This window comes from Lynx rufus, unplaced genomic scaffold (genome assembly GCF_022079265.1).
Source record: "Lynx rufus isolate CCGP_SWC_20201006 ecotype Redwood Valley unplaced genomic scaffold, mLynRuf1.p SCAF_2, whole genome shotgun sequence".
Lineage (NCBI taxonomy): Eukaryota > Metazoa > Chordata > Mammalia > Carnivora > Felidae > Lynx > Lynx rufus.
Window position 1 is genome coordinate 122,955,874 of NW_025814834.1, and position 14,917 is coordinate 122,970,790.

The following is a 14,917-nucleotide window of genomic DNA, read 5'->3' on the forward strand; positions in this document are numbered from 1 at the left end:
CATACGCTTCTCTGCAGCTTTCTGGATTGCCAGCCACTCCTATTCCCCAAAGCCGGGGGGGGGGGGGCGTGGAGGGGGTGGGCATGGTCAAGTTGCAGTCCTGTTTCCCAACCACACACACCTGCATACTAAGAGAAGAGGATCCAGGAGCATTGAGTGCACCTGCCAGCCAGGGCCCTGTGGGCCAAGTGTGTCTTCCATATCCACGGGTAGACAGAGCTGGCATCACACGGCTGGGTTGGCAAAGACAACATATGGGAAGGAAAAGAACTGCTGGGCACTTGGGTGGTCTTGAGGCTTGTCCTTTCCTTTGAGCCCCTTCCCCGCCCATCGGAAATGTCTACAACAGAACCGAGAGCAAGGGAGCAGCATGTGGTTCTTGAGCTGGCGGAGGGCTATGCAGGGGATAGGGCGATTGCTTACCAGCAGTGTGGGTTTTACAAAGGACGCTGAGCCTCTGGAATGAAAATTCTACACCAGAAATAACTGGGGCTGACCTCCTGTTTTACAGAGTGGAAATGAGGCTGGGAGGGGGCACATGTTTTTCCAGCATCACAGGGCTCCTGCTTAATGTCAAAGCAGGACCTCAGCCCCTTCCCTTGTCATTGCACCGTGCTGTGTCCTTAGCTGAAGGACCGCCAGGAGAGTCAGCTCTAAGAACAGGAATGTTTTCCTTCCAAACAGAAAAAAATGAGGGCTATCCAAAACGTGTAATTTGAAGGATTAGCTCTTTAAATTTTTTTAAATGTTTATTTATTTTTGAGGGGGGGGTGGGGAGGGGCAGAGAGAGAGAGAGAGAGAGAGAGGGAGACACAGAACTCAAAGCAGGCTCCACGCTCTGAGCTGTCAGCACAGAGCCAGAAGCAGGGCTCGAACTCACGGACCACGAGATCATGACCTGAGCCAAAGTCGGACGCTCGACCAACTGAGCCACCCGGGCGCCCCAGGATCAGTTCTTTTAAAATAGAGTTTTCCACGATGCCCTGGGTACTCATATAGGTTCCTCTTAAAAATCCCACTCAACCTTCTTTTATCCCTTTCTCAAGGGAGCTGCATCTGAACGCACACATACACACAAACACACACAGAGATATACACACATTCGCACTACTACTCGGAATTGCAGAGAATTCAAGGAAACCTCTTCCTCTTTGCGAGCTGGCGTCAAGGTAACATTAAATTAAAATCTCTTGCAGGGCTCCTAGCTCAGGAAGAGCCCTATTTCTTTCGTGGGAAGCCTCTTCTTTCTCCCGTGACTGTCCCCGGGGCCCTGTGTCACACCTGTCTGGGGTCTCCTCAAGCTACTGAGTGATGTCGCGCAGCAACACTTCATGGCCACCTGGGCTCCAGCATCCTTGGACTTTTCTCCTCCCTCTGCCAGCTGCTGGAGGAGGACGAATCTGAAGAGAACGTGGAGGGCAGTAGCGAGGGGGCAGGGTCTGGGCCTGGAGCTGGGGTAAGGTTTCGGCAGACATTGGAGATAGGGCAGGGGGTCGGAAGTGCCAAGGCAGCCCCAAGTAGCCTGTTCCAACGCCCAACAGGCTCCCTTATGTGCCCTTGGCCTCAGATCAGTTCACTTACTTAAATTTGAAAAGCAGCCCTAAGATGATTTTATCCACCGTATCCTGTCCTGAAGCAAAGTTCACCAATTTCCTCTCCGAAACTAGTTTCTGATACGGCTCTTTTGATATCGATCTGGAATCATAAATAGTTTACAGCCCCTGAGGCATTATTGTCTTTTTCCCGTCCCCTTTCTTGCCAGACGGACAATGCCTTGAATCTCCTTGTTCCTTCACCCACTCTTGTTTCTTTCTCTGCCACAACATCCGTCCAGCCACGTCTCTGCCTTTACACAGAAGAGCCTCTGCCCCAGGCTCCTCTGAAAATTAGTCAGAAGAGATTCCGTCTTTCCGTGCCCGGATCTGTGCTTCGTATGTGGAAGATCAGATCCCCGCGCTGTGGAAGAGAAGGCTGGTGGTGGGGAAGGACCGATTCTGGACCCAGTTGAGGCGAGGCTGGAGGGCCCCCCCGGGAGCCCAGGGCCCTGGGGCGAGGGCTGCTGGCTTAGCAGCAAAAGTCTTCCCTTTCAGCACAGGTAACCGAGATTTCTTTGGTATCCACATTTTCCTTTTTAAAGGCTGCTCTTGCTACCATAAGTAGCATATCCTTCTGTTAACAAAGGGCTGGGTTCTCGTAGAACTGCATCGTGATTTTCCCTGGGTGTTGCCCACAGCCTCTAAAACCATCAAGAAAAGAGATCTGGTAAAAGAGTGACAATTTTCTCTCTGAGGTTGGGGGTGCGTGCCTGATAGCTACTACCCCCACCCACCCACTATCACGGAAGTTCTGTCCTGCGTAGGCAGCGGTTCAGCCTGTGCCCTCCAGGAACGTCCCCCTCTGCACAGTGGTTGGTCACTCCTGGGAGTCAGCTGCGGCCCTCCCTGCTTCCCCATCAGCTTCCCATGGTAGCCACGCCTCCTCCAGAGAGGTCTGAACCTCAGCCTTGGTGGTGGGGAAGGGGACCCTTTCACATGTCCTCACTATCCAGAGGGAGTAGCTATTTTTGGTGGTTGCTCCTTCCGTACCCCTTAGGGTCACCCTCTACCCTTGTAAGAATAGATACCCACCTTTGTTCTAGCTGTACTAGTCATACAATTTTTTTTTAATATTTAAAAAACATTTTTGATATTTAAAAAAATTTAACGTTTATTTTTGAGAGAGAGAGGCAGAGCATGAGCGGGGGAGGGGCAGAGAATGAGGGAGACACAGAATCGGAAGCAGGCTCCAGGCTCTGAGCTGTCAGTACAGAGCTGGACGTGGGACTCGAATTCACGAACCATGAGATCGTGACCTGAGCCGAAGTCGGACACTCAACTGACCGAACCACCCAGGCGCCCTGGACATAAATTTTTATATTAAAATTTCCCCATTCAAATGACTGATCTGGTTTCCATCTCGTCACTGGACCCTGGCTGATATAAGACCTAAACAAATTCAGGAATAAATAATGTTCATGGTTTGGAAGGCTTAATACTGCAAAGAAGTCATTCTCCCTAAATTGAGCTACAGATTTAAGAAAACTGGTTTCTCCTAGTGCTTCTTCGGAGGGTATTAGACAAATAGAAAATATCCAACAATACTTGATTGTTGCTGCAGTACATTTCTGGAAATCTCATGGAAAATCCTAAATCTGATCTTACCCGTGGGATCTGTGTTATAATTGGATGTTACATTCTTGACCGAAGACTTGCCATCAAATAAATCATGGATACTAAATATGTCATAGAGCCGAAATTCGGACTTTAAATTAATAGTTCTCAACCCTGGCTGAGCATTAGAATTATCAAAAGAGATTTAAAAGAATTCCAAAGCCTGGGCTCCATTGGGGGTCAGTTGAAGCGAAATCTCTGTAGGTGAGCCCAGGCAATCAATTTATCGAGAGCTATGACCAAAAGAAAGAAATAGCTGTCATTTGGCCCTTCAAAAAATTAAAAGAGCCACTTGAAAGAAAATCACAAGATTTATCGATTCTCTGAATGGCAATGTAGAGATCCCACACTGATGAATGAGTCACCTCACATCGTAATAAGATGTTGCACATTGCATACACTGTCCACTGGGTTTGAATTTGAAGAAGTGCCCTCAAGGTACAATGTTCTAAGGCCAATGGTTAGTGAGTTAATGAGTATCTAGAAAGATTACATGGCAAGTGTAATGTCTCTGTATTGGGAATTTGGCTAGGAGCCTTCGGAAAAGAATAGACACAATCCCTATTCTTAAGTGTTCAAGGATTGAAGACACGACGTATCTGAAGTTAGCCTTCCAGTAATTTACGAACATGGACACATTGCTCTTTGCTGACAATAGCATTTGTCAGCAAATGGAGCGATCTCAGTTGGATAGAGCCACTCATTTGGAAATCGTGATAATCCAGAGATGTGTTTCCAGATTCTTCCCTTCCCGTGGCAAAAGGCTGAAGAGAGTTTACCTGGGAAGGGGAGCCTCAGCTCACTCTCTGTCTGGGTCTCCTCCAGGGGCTGTCAGTGCAGGGAGGAAGGATGTTCCTCTGAACCAGCCATGTGGAGGCTCTGAGAAGATACCAGCCCTGTCCTTTTCTCACCAGGTTTATTAAGTGAGGCCAGGACCAAGTCCAAGAGGTTGGTTTCTCTTTCAGATTCCAGTTCTCTGTCATGAATTATGTGATTTGAGGCAGGGCTCTTTATGATGTCTCAGGAATCTACTTTAAATGAGAAAAATTGTACCTATTTCCTACCTACCTCAAAAGATACCTCCAGGACAAATTAACTTCCACCAGAAAGACATGAGTAATTTTATACTTTTTTTCGGATTGTAAGAATGACATTTATGGAAGAGAACCTGGAAATTACAGAGGAGAGCTACATAAGGAAGAAAATAAAACCAACCCATAATCCCATAATCATTATTTTAAACATCAAAAAACTCAAAAAAGAATATTCTCTATATGTGGTTTTGTATCTTATTTTTTTTATATATTATTATATAATAGGGGCGCCTGGGTGGCTCAGTCGGTTAAGCGTCTGACTTCAGGTCAGGTCATGATCTCGTGGTCCGCTGCCCATGTGTTTGAGCCGCACGTTGGGCTCTGTGCTGGAGCGTGGAGCCTGCTTCAGATTCTGTGTCTCCCTCTCTCTCTGCCCCTCCCCTCTCTCTGCTTATGCTCTCTCTCTCCTCTCTCTCTCTCTCTCTCTAAAATAAATAAACATTAATTTAAAAGAAAAGATTCTATATTAAACATTCCCATATATCTTAAACTTCTTTAAAACACTATTTAATGGCTGCATAATATTCCAGTCTATGGGACTATTATGACTTGCTTATTCATGGCCAGATGGGCAATAGGAGTATTTTTTTTTTTAATGTAAGGGAAAGTTAATAATGCAAGAAACTTTGATTACTATTATTTATGACGGTGCATTTGGAGATTTTAAAAATATACAGATACCAGTTGGAAACAATCTCAGAGACACAGAAAATGAGATTTAAAACCAATCAAGAGCAATTTTATTTTTAAAGGTCAATTCGCTTACAAGGGACACAGAGAACATGCAATAATTGCCTATAACTGCATTTCCATTGACTTCTGAGTGGTAATTTTATCTTTAACACCCCCTACTGGTTTGCCTTATGGTTTTAGTGTTATCATTTTCTTAAAAAAAAAAAAAAAAAGTGATTTCATTAGAAATCTGCCACCTTTCCAGTCCTGTCCTCTTCATTCTCTCCCTCAGAAAAACAAAGTGAGGGGAGTAGAAGCAAAAGGAAAACAAAAACAGAACAATCGATCATCACTTCATATGACCTCCCTTCCCACAATTCCACCCACTATGTGCCAGGAGCAGAGGCTGGAAAAGCAGGAGAGAATAGGGAGGAGATAATCTTCCAACCTTCTTTGAAGAACTTTGTAACTTGTTGCATTACTCATTCATTCAATAACATTGCCATGGGCTCGATATCTCAGGTTACTCAGTTTATCAGGAAGATAAACTCAGGAATGTGTGGATTCATTGGAACTAAGGGGTTAAGTCAGGTCAGGGGCAATGTGGATTCACTCTTCTCGTTAGAATTCCTGGCAGATCAATTCAAAGTGCTCCCTGAGATGGCCCTTAACTAGGCAGTTGTTTGCACCATGAAAGCACTTTATAGCAAGTTGTATCTGGTGACCTTACTCCTTGCCCCAGAGGTTGGTGGATGCCTGTATATGAGGTGAGGAAACCAGAAAGAGCTGATATTCCATTTCTGATAGATCTGGCTTCCCTTCATTCATTCCAAAAGCGTTTACTGAGTGCCCATTCTGTGCACGGCACCAACCTAAGCACATGAAAAAGACAGACCATGTCCCTGCTCTTGTGGAGTATCTAGCCCAGTGGAACAGGTGGACAATGACAGAGCAAAAAGAGGGATATTCCGAGAAACTTAACAGAAACCCATGGAGGAGGGGAAGGAAAAGAAAAAAAAAGAGGTTAGAGTGGGAGAGAGCCAAAGCATAAGAGACTCTGAAAAACTGAGAACAAACTGAGGGTTGATGGGGGGTGGGAGGGAGGGGAAGGTGGGTGATGGGTATTGAGGAGGGCACCTTTTGGGATGAGCACTGGGTGTTGTATGGAAACCAATTTGACAATAAATTTCATATATTGAAAAAAAATAAAAAGACTTCAAATAAGAAAAAAAAAAGAGGGATATTCCTATTTGTTTCAACTCTACCTGCGAACATTTGCAACATTCGCATTTGAATACAGATAACTCTAGGTACTATTAGGGATTCTGCTCCCCAGATTGCTTTATAGTTCATTACAAGTCCAATCAAATTCACAGCAAGCATTTCTGGGATTGTGATGAACTGATTTCAAATTTTATATGGGAGAATAATGGCTCTTGAGGAACCAAGCCACTTTGAAAAAGAAGAAGCAAGGGACTGAACCACTCTACTTGAAAATGAGACATTCGAGAAAGAATAGAAATGACAACTGTCAGGCTGAAGTGCAGAGCTAGCAAACATTCCAGTGGAAAGGATGAAAAATCCCCAAATAAAGGATGCATCTAGGAGAAGCAAGTATATGATAAGGACTGCTAAATGAATATAGAGTGAAAGTGTAGACTATTTCAAAAATCGTGGAGAAGACGATTTTACTCAATGGAGAAAAATAAAACTGAACCCCTATCCTGATGCATTAAAAAGTGTCTCAAAATGCAGTGACTTCAAAATGTGCTAATTGAAGAAAACACTGGGGAATACTAGTTTGCCTTTGGGTTAAGTAAAAACCTCATAAACTCAAAATGTCGAGATAAATTGATGAATGACAATACAAAAATGGAAGACTTGGGTTCAATGAAGGACATCACAAAACTAATAGTGACAGATGGCTGGTGACAGTCCAGAAGATATTTGCAATACCCAAAACTTTAGGGTGTTAACAGCCAGAATGTGCAAGGAATTGGTGCAAATCAGCTAATAAAAAGATGGAAACAACAACGGAGAGAAAAGGACAATGGACATGCATAGGCGTTTCAGCAGAAGGGGAATCTTGAGTGACAGATAATCATGTGAGAAGACAGAAAATCGGCCCAACTGGCAGTCAGAGAAGAGCCCAACAGAACACCATTGAGATCGCATCGCACATCATCAGATTGGTAAAAACTATATAAAGTCTGACACATACCAAGTGCTGGTGAGGATGAGTTGAAAGAAAACGTTGCACAACTGGTATGAGAAGGTAGGTGACTGCAGCTCTCCTAGGGAGGACATACCTCAGAAAAACTAGACAGTTTTGAAAGAGGAGAAACTGAACACTTCTCTCTAGGGATAGTTTCTCTGACTAGCCTAGAGAACAGTGTAAGTATAGCAATATATGTGGATGTTCATAGAAGTGTTTTGGGAGCAAAACTTGGGGGTGTGTCCTGAAATATATGGATAAGTACAGTTGGCAAGTGCATATGATAGAATAGTATGCAGCAGGTGGAAATATCAAAACTAGATTTGCAGGGGCGCCTGGGTGGCTCAGTTGGCTAAGCATCTGACTCTTGGTTTTGGCTCAGGTCATGATCTCATTGTTCATGAGATCGAACCTAGCATTGGGCTCTGTGCTGACAGCAGGGAGCCTGCTTGGGACTCTCTCTCTCCTTTTCTCTCCCCTCCTCCCCTGCCTGTGCACACGTGCTCATTCTCTTTCTCAAAATAAATAAATGAAACTTGAAAAAAATTTAAAAAATATGGCACAGAAACAGACACTCAGATCAATGGAACAGAATAGAGAACCCACAAATGGACCCACAAAGGTATGGCCAACTAATCTTTGACAAAGCAGGAAAGAATATCCAATGGAATAAAGACAGTCTCTTCAGCAAGTGGTCCTGGGAAAACTGGACAGCGACATGCAGAAAAATGAACCTGGACCACTTTCTTACACCATACACAAAAATCAGCCCAAAATGGATGAAAGACCTAAACATAAGACAGGAAGCCATCAAAATCCTCCAGGAGAAAACAGAAAAAAAACCTCTTTGGCCTTGGCCGCAGCAACTTCTTACTCAACACGTCTCCAGAGGCAAGGGAAACAAAAGCAAAAATGAACTATTGGGACCTCATCAAAATAAGAAGCTTCTGCACAGTGAAGGAAACAATCAGCAAAACTAAAAGGCAACTGACAGAATGGAAGAAGATATTTGCAAATTACGTATCAGACAAAGCATTCGTATCCAAAATCTATAAAGAATTTCTCAAACTCAACACCCAAAAAAACAAATAGTCTAGTGAAGAAATGGGCAAAAGACATGACTAGACACTTCTCCAAAAAAGACAGCCAGATGGCCAACTGACACATGAAAAAATGCTCCATATCACTCATCATCAGGGAAATAAAAATCAGAAACACACTGAGATACCACCTCACACCTGTCAGAATGGCTAACATTAACAACTCAGGCAATGACAGATATTGGAGAGGATGGGGAAAAAGAGATCTCTCTTGCACTGCTGGTGGGAATGCAAACTGGTGCAGCCACTCTGGAAAACAGTGTGGTGGTTCCTCAAAAAATTAAAACTAGAACTACCCTACGACCCAGCAATTGCACTACTAGGTATTTAGCCAAGGGATACAGGTGTGCTGTTTCGAAGGGACACATGCACCCCCATGTTTATAGCAGCACTATCGACAATAGCCAAAGTATGGAAAGAGCCCAAATGTCCATCGATGGATGAATGGATAAAGAAAATGTGGTATATATATACAATGGAGTATTACTCGGCAATCAAAAAGAATGAAATCTTGCCATTTGCAACTATGTGGATGGAACTGGAGGGTATTATGCTAAGTGAAATTCGTCAGTCAGAGAAAGACAAAAATCATATGACTTCACTCATATGAGGACTTTAAGAGACAAAACAGATTAACATAAGGGAAGGGAAACAAAAATAATATAAAAACAGGGAGGGGGACAAAACAGAAGAGACTCATAAATATGGAGAACAAACTGAGGGTTACGGGAGGGGGTGTGGGAGGGGGGATGGGCTAAATGGGTAAGGGGCACTAAGGAATCTACTCCTGAAATCATTGTTGCACTATATGTTAATTTGGATGTAAATTTTAAAAAATAAAATAGGGGCGCCTGGCTGGCTCAGTCGGTTAGACATCCGACTTTGACTCAGGTGACAATCTCGCGGTCCGTGAGTTCAAACCCCGCGTCAGGCTCTGGGCTGATGGCTCGGAACCTGGAGCCTGCTTCCCATCTGTGTCTCCCTTTCTTTCTGCCCCTCCCCCGTTCATGCTCTGTCTCTCTCTGTGTCAAAAATAAACGTTAAAAAAATTAAAAAAAAGACGAATATATTAATAAAAAAATAAAACTAGATTTACATGTAGCATATGGGTATCTCTCAAAAATGTAAAGTTGGAAGGTTAAAGTAAGAAATAAAATTTGTAGCACAATATTATTTATATAGTTTTAAAAACATAGACTTATAAACACTTTTTTAATGGATGCACATTTATCTAAACAGACATTTACTAGACGGACTGGAAGGTCATACATTAACTACACCAGAGTGGGTACCAGAGAAGGGAGGGAAGTGGTGAGTGAGGATGAGGGTAAAAGGGAGAAAATAAAACAAAGAGGGGCCCTGTAGGAACCAAGAAGGACATACTGTGGACTGAGAAGAAGGAGTAATTCTGTTCCGCATAGATTTTCAGAGAAGGGAAAAGATACCTGTGGTTTGAAAAGACCCAAAAGATTTTTCAAGGAAGAGATAGGAAGTGAAGGGGTTCTGGGTAAGGTAATTAACACATAAAGTGACAGTACATCACTCCTGGCATTTCCAGAAAAAATTCCCACTGACAGTATAATCAGAAAGACTCAAAATGCAATAGAATGCCCTTCATATGACATGTTTGTGTTTCTATGACATTGTATATACTTTCTCTTCTCATCAATCTCATTTTTAAAACATAAATTCAGTAAGGGGTGCCTGGGTGGCTCAGTCGGTTGAGCGTCTGCCTTTGGCTCAGGTCATGTTCTCATGGTTCATGGGTTCAAGCCCAAGTCAGGCTTTGTGCTGACAGTGAGAAGCCTACTTCATATTCAGTCTCCCTCTCTCTCTGTCTCTCCCCTGCTCATGCTTGCTCTCTCTCTCTCTCTCTCTCTCTCTCTCAAATACAAATAAACATTAAAAAATTAAAAAGAAATTCATTACAAGTGCCTATTCCTATGAAACAGAGTTGAATGGCAGTACTTACTTTTAACAACTTTTCCCATACTAGAGATCTGTCCCTATGTTGATTATGAAAAATAAAAATACGGAGTTTTATAGGTCTCTTACATTAGTTGTGGAGGTGCTTGTTTTTTCTTTTAAATAAATTTCTTGCATTGTAACTGAGGCTCCATATTGCTTGTAAACATTCGAATACACTTTGATTCTGAAAAAATTATAATGGTTTTTTAAAAATCTACCTTCTTAGATATTTTTACATCAAGATAGGGTTGCCAGGTAGGTGACAGATTTAAGATAAAACATTATTTGTATAGGTGGCAATATTAGGTCTCAACTGACAAGTTAAAATTCAACGTGGATAAATGTTAGCTCTGGCATTTGGGCTCAATAAAGTCAACTGCCCAAATAGAGAATGGGAAAAACCCAGCTCTATAATAAGCAATGAGAACAGGATCTAGGACATTGCCCTTGACCACAAGCTTAATTTGGGGCTGCTGTGTAATGTGTCTGCTAAAAACATTAGCCCAACGTTAAAAAAAATTTTTTTAATGTTTATTTATTATTGACAGACAGAGAGAGACAGAACATGAGCATGGGAGGGGCAGAGAGAGGGGGAAACACAGAATCTGAAGCAGGCTTCAGGCTCTGAGCTGTCAGCACAGAGCCCGACGCAGGGCTCAGGCCCACAAACCTCGTATCATGACCTCAGCTGAAGTCGGATGCTTAACTAACTGAGACACCCAGGCACCCCAACAGTAGCCCAACATTTTGCCTGCATTAGTCAAAGTACCAAGTACAAGTCACAGGCAACTGTACTGACCCCACTCCATGCTGGTCAGATGTCAAATGGGTGATTATGTCCAGTGCTAGGTGGTGAAATCTTCCCTCCAAACTACCTTCGTTTGTTGTAAAAATAAAACATGTTGCCAAAATATATACAAATGGCCACTATGAGCACCTATTGAGAAGGTGCTCAATATCCGTAGTTATTAGGAAATGCAAATCAAAACCATAATGAAATACCACTTTGCACCCACTAGAATGGCTGTAAGAAAGCAGACAGTAACAAGCATTGGCAAGAATGTGGAGAAATTGAAACATTCATAAATTGCTGGTGGAAATGTAAAAGGGTCCAATTACTTTGGAAAAACAGTGTGGCAGTTTCTTAAAATGTTGAAGATGAACACGATAGGACCCAGCAATTCTGCTTGCAGAAATTTATCCAAGAGAAATAAAAATACACATCCACACAAAAAAATTGCTTATGGATACATAATAGCAGATTATTTACAATACTCAACACATGGGAGGGGCGCCTGGGTGGCCCAGTCGGTTAAGCGGCGGAGTTCAGCTCAGGTCATGATCTCACGGTTCGTGGGTTCAAGCCCCGCGTTAGGCTCTGTGCTCACAGCTCGGAGCCTGGAGCCTGCTTTGGGTTCTGCGTCTCCCTCTCTCTCTGTTCCTCCCCCACTCGCACTCTGTCTCGCTGTCTCTCTCTCAAAAATAAATAAAGCATAAAAAAATTTACAAAACATGGGAACAACCCTATGTCCACCGGCCAGGGAGTGGATTAAAAAAAGGGTAAGTATGTGAGAAGACAGATGTGCTAATTAACTTGATTGTGGTAATCAGTTCATAAAGTATATGTGTGTCAAATCATCACGTTGTACACTTTAATTACATGCTACTTTATGTGCTAATTATACCTCAGTAAAGCTGAAAAATTAATCTTAAAAACTGATGAATGGGTAAAGAGAGTGGCATATATCCATATAATGGAACACTATCTGGCAATAAAAAGGACCAAAGTACCAGTACCTGGCACAACACGGATGAGCTTCAAGAACATCATGTTCAGTGAAAGAAGCTAGACACTAAATAACACATATGGTAGGATTTAACTTACATAAACTGTTTAAAATATGAAAATATGAAGAGGGGCGCCTGGGTGGCTCAGTCGGTTAAGCGTCCGACTTCAGCCAGGTCACGATCTCGCGGTCCGTGAGTTCGAGCCCCGCGTCGGGCTCTGGGCTGATGGCTCAGAGCCTGGAGCCTGTTTCCGATTCTGTGTCTCCCTCTCTCTCTGCCCCTCCCCCGTTCACGCTCTGTCTCTCTCTGTCTCAAAAATAAATAAACGTTAAAAAAAAAAACTTAAAAAAAAAAAAAGAAAACACGAAGAGACAGAAAGTATAGTAGGGTCTGCGTAGGGCTGAAGGTGGAAATGGAGAATGACGATATATGGGCTCAAGGTTTCCCTTCATGATGAAGGAAATGTTAAGTTCGATTGTTGCGATGGTTGCCCAGTTCTGTCACTATCCTAAAACACATTGAAGTACACACTTGAAAGGAGTGAACTTCATGGTGTATAAATGATATCTCAATAAAACCACTGAAAAAGACAAGAACAGCAATACAGGTTCATCATAAAAACTCAAAGAACGTAAGAAATTAAGACAAGAAAACAAAAGGGTGCCTGGGTGGCTCAGTCGGTTGACCGTCTGGCCTCAACTCAAGTCATGATCTCGCGGTTTGTGAGTTCAAGCCCCGCATCGGGCTCTGTGCTGACAGCTCAGAGCCTGGAGCCTGCTTTGGATCCTGTGTCTTCCTCTCGCTGTGCCCCTCCCCCACTCGTGCTCTGTCTCTTTGTCTCTCTCTCTCTCTCTCTCTCTCTCGCTCAAAATAAATAAATAAATAAACATTAAAAAAAAGAGAAGAAAACAAAAAACAGTAACAAAAAACATGAGCCCAAATCCCCCACATTCTATAACCCAGAAATAACCATAATCAATACGTGGGGACCATCATTCTAGATACCTCTTTAATGCACAGTGACAATCAGAAGATCTAGACAAGTAATGGGAGATAAATAATTTTGCACAATAGTGTCACACTATATGTGCTATTTTCATCAGTTCAATGGTTAAATCGGATTTTGCTTGACGTTAGTGAAATAGGTGTGATATTGTTAAGAGACAGGTAAGAAAGGAGACTCCTGAATCAGACTATTTGGATTCACATTCTGGCTGTGCCCCTTGTTGGCTACAAAATCCTGCAAGTTCTTGAATCTCTCCACACCTCGGTCTCTTCAATTGCACCTAATGCTGATGATATCTGTCTCACAGGTTTATTGTGAGGGTTAATGAGACAATCCTGTAAAGAGGTTGGTGTAACAGTTGGCACAGAGCAAGTATTCAAAAAGCGTTTACTGCTGATTTGCAGTTATTATTATCCCAACATCTTTAAGGCACACAGAATGGAAATCTCAGGATGATGAAAAATCCAGTACCGTGTCATTGAAAGAATGGTTAATGGTCACTGGAATGGTTCACCTGGAGAGAAAGATAAGGGGAAATATCAACCATGACTCTATATTTGAATGTCAAAGGTTAACCCCAGGGTGCCTGGGTGGCTCAGTCATCTAAGCATCTGAGTCTTGACTTAGGTTCAGGTTGTGATCTCACGGTTTGTGAGATTGAACTCCGTGTTGGGCTCTGTGCTGATGGCCAGGAGCCTGCTCGGGATGCTCTCTCTCCCTCTCTCTCTGTCCCTCCCCTGCTTATACTCTCTCTCAAAATAAATACACATTAACAAAAAGAAAAGTTAGCCCAAAGATCTATCATGTGAACAGCAACCATAACAAAGCTAGAGTGGTACTGTAAAATATATAATACCCCTCCCCCAAAGATGTCTAGATACTAATACTAATCACTAGATCATGTGGAAATGCTACCTTACATGGTAAAATTAATTTTGCAGATGTGATTAAGTTAAACATTTTGAGACAAGAAGATTATCTGGGATTATCCAGATTGGTCAAACGTAATCATAAGGGTCTTTATAAGGGGGAGGCAAGAGAGCTAGGGACAGAAGAGACACGATGATGAGCAGAAGAGATGGTGGTTGGGGCACGGAAAGCGGCAGTGGGGAAGGGGTGGGGACAAAGATTTGAAGACGCTGAACTGCTGACCATGAGGATGAAGGAAGGGGCCAAAGAATATGGAAGCCTTGAGGAGTTGGAAAGGCTAGGAAATGGATCCTCCCCAGGGCCTCTGATAGGCATGGAGCTCCACCATCTCTGGTTCTAGAACTTCTTATCCCCACAAATGTAAGGCAACAAATTTGTGTTGTTTAAGCCACTAATTTGGGGTAATTTGTTTAGAGAGGCAATAGGAAACTAACACAAGAGCTTATACTAATATCAAAGGAGACTTCAAAACAAAAACATGTGACGAGAGATAGAGAGGGACATTTTATAAGGAAAAAGGCTCAGTCCATCAGGAAGGTATAACAATCATCCATATATATATATATATATGTGCGTGTGTTTGTGTGTGTGTGTGTGTATAACATTCATATATATATTCGTATATATTTGTATATACATGTATATACCTATATATGTAATACACATATATATGTATATTACATATATACATGTATATATATGTATATATACTACATATATATGTATATGTATATATATATGACCCTTACCTCACACCACATACAAACATATGTGTCAACAGAGCCGCCAAATAAATGAAGCAACAACTGACAGAATTAAAAGATAAAATTGAATGATAATAGTCAAACTTTTATATTCCACTTTTAACAATGGATAGAACAACTAGGGAGACACAATCAACAGGAAATAGAAGATATGAACAATGTTATAAAACA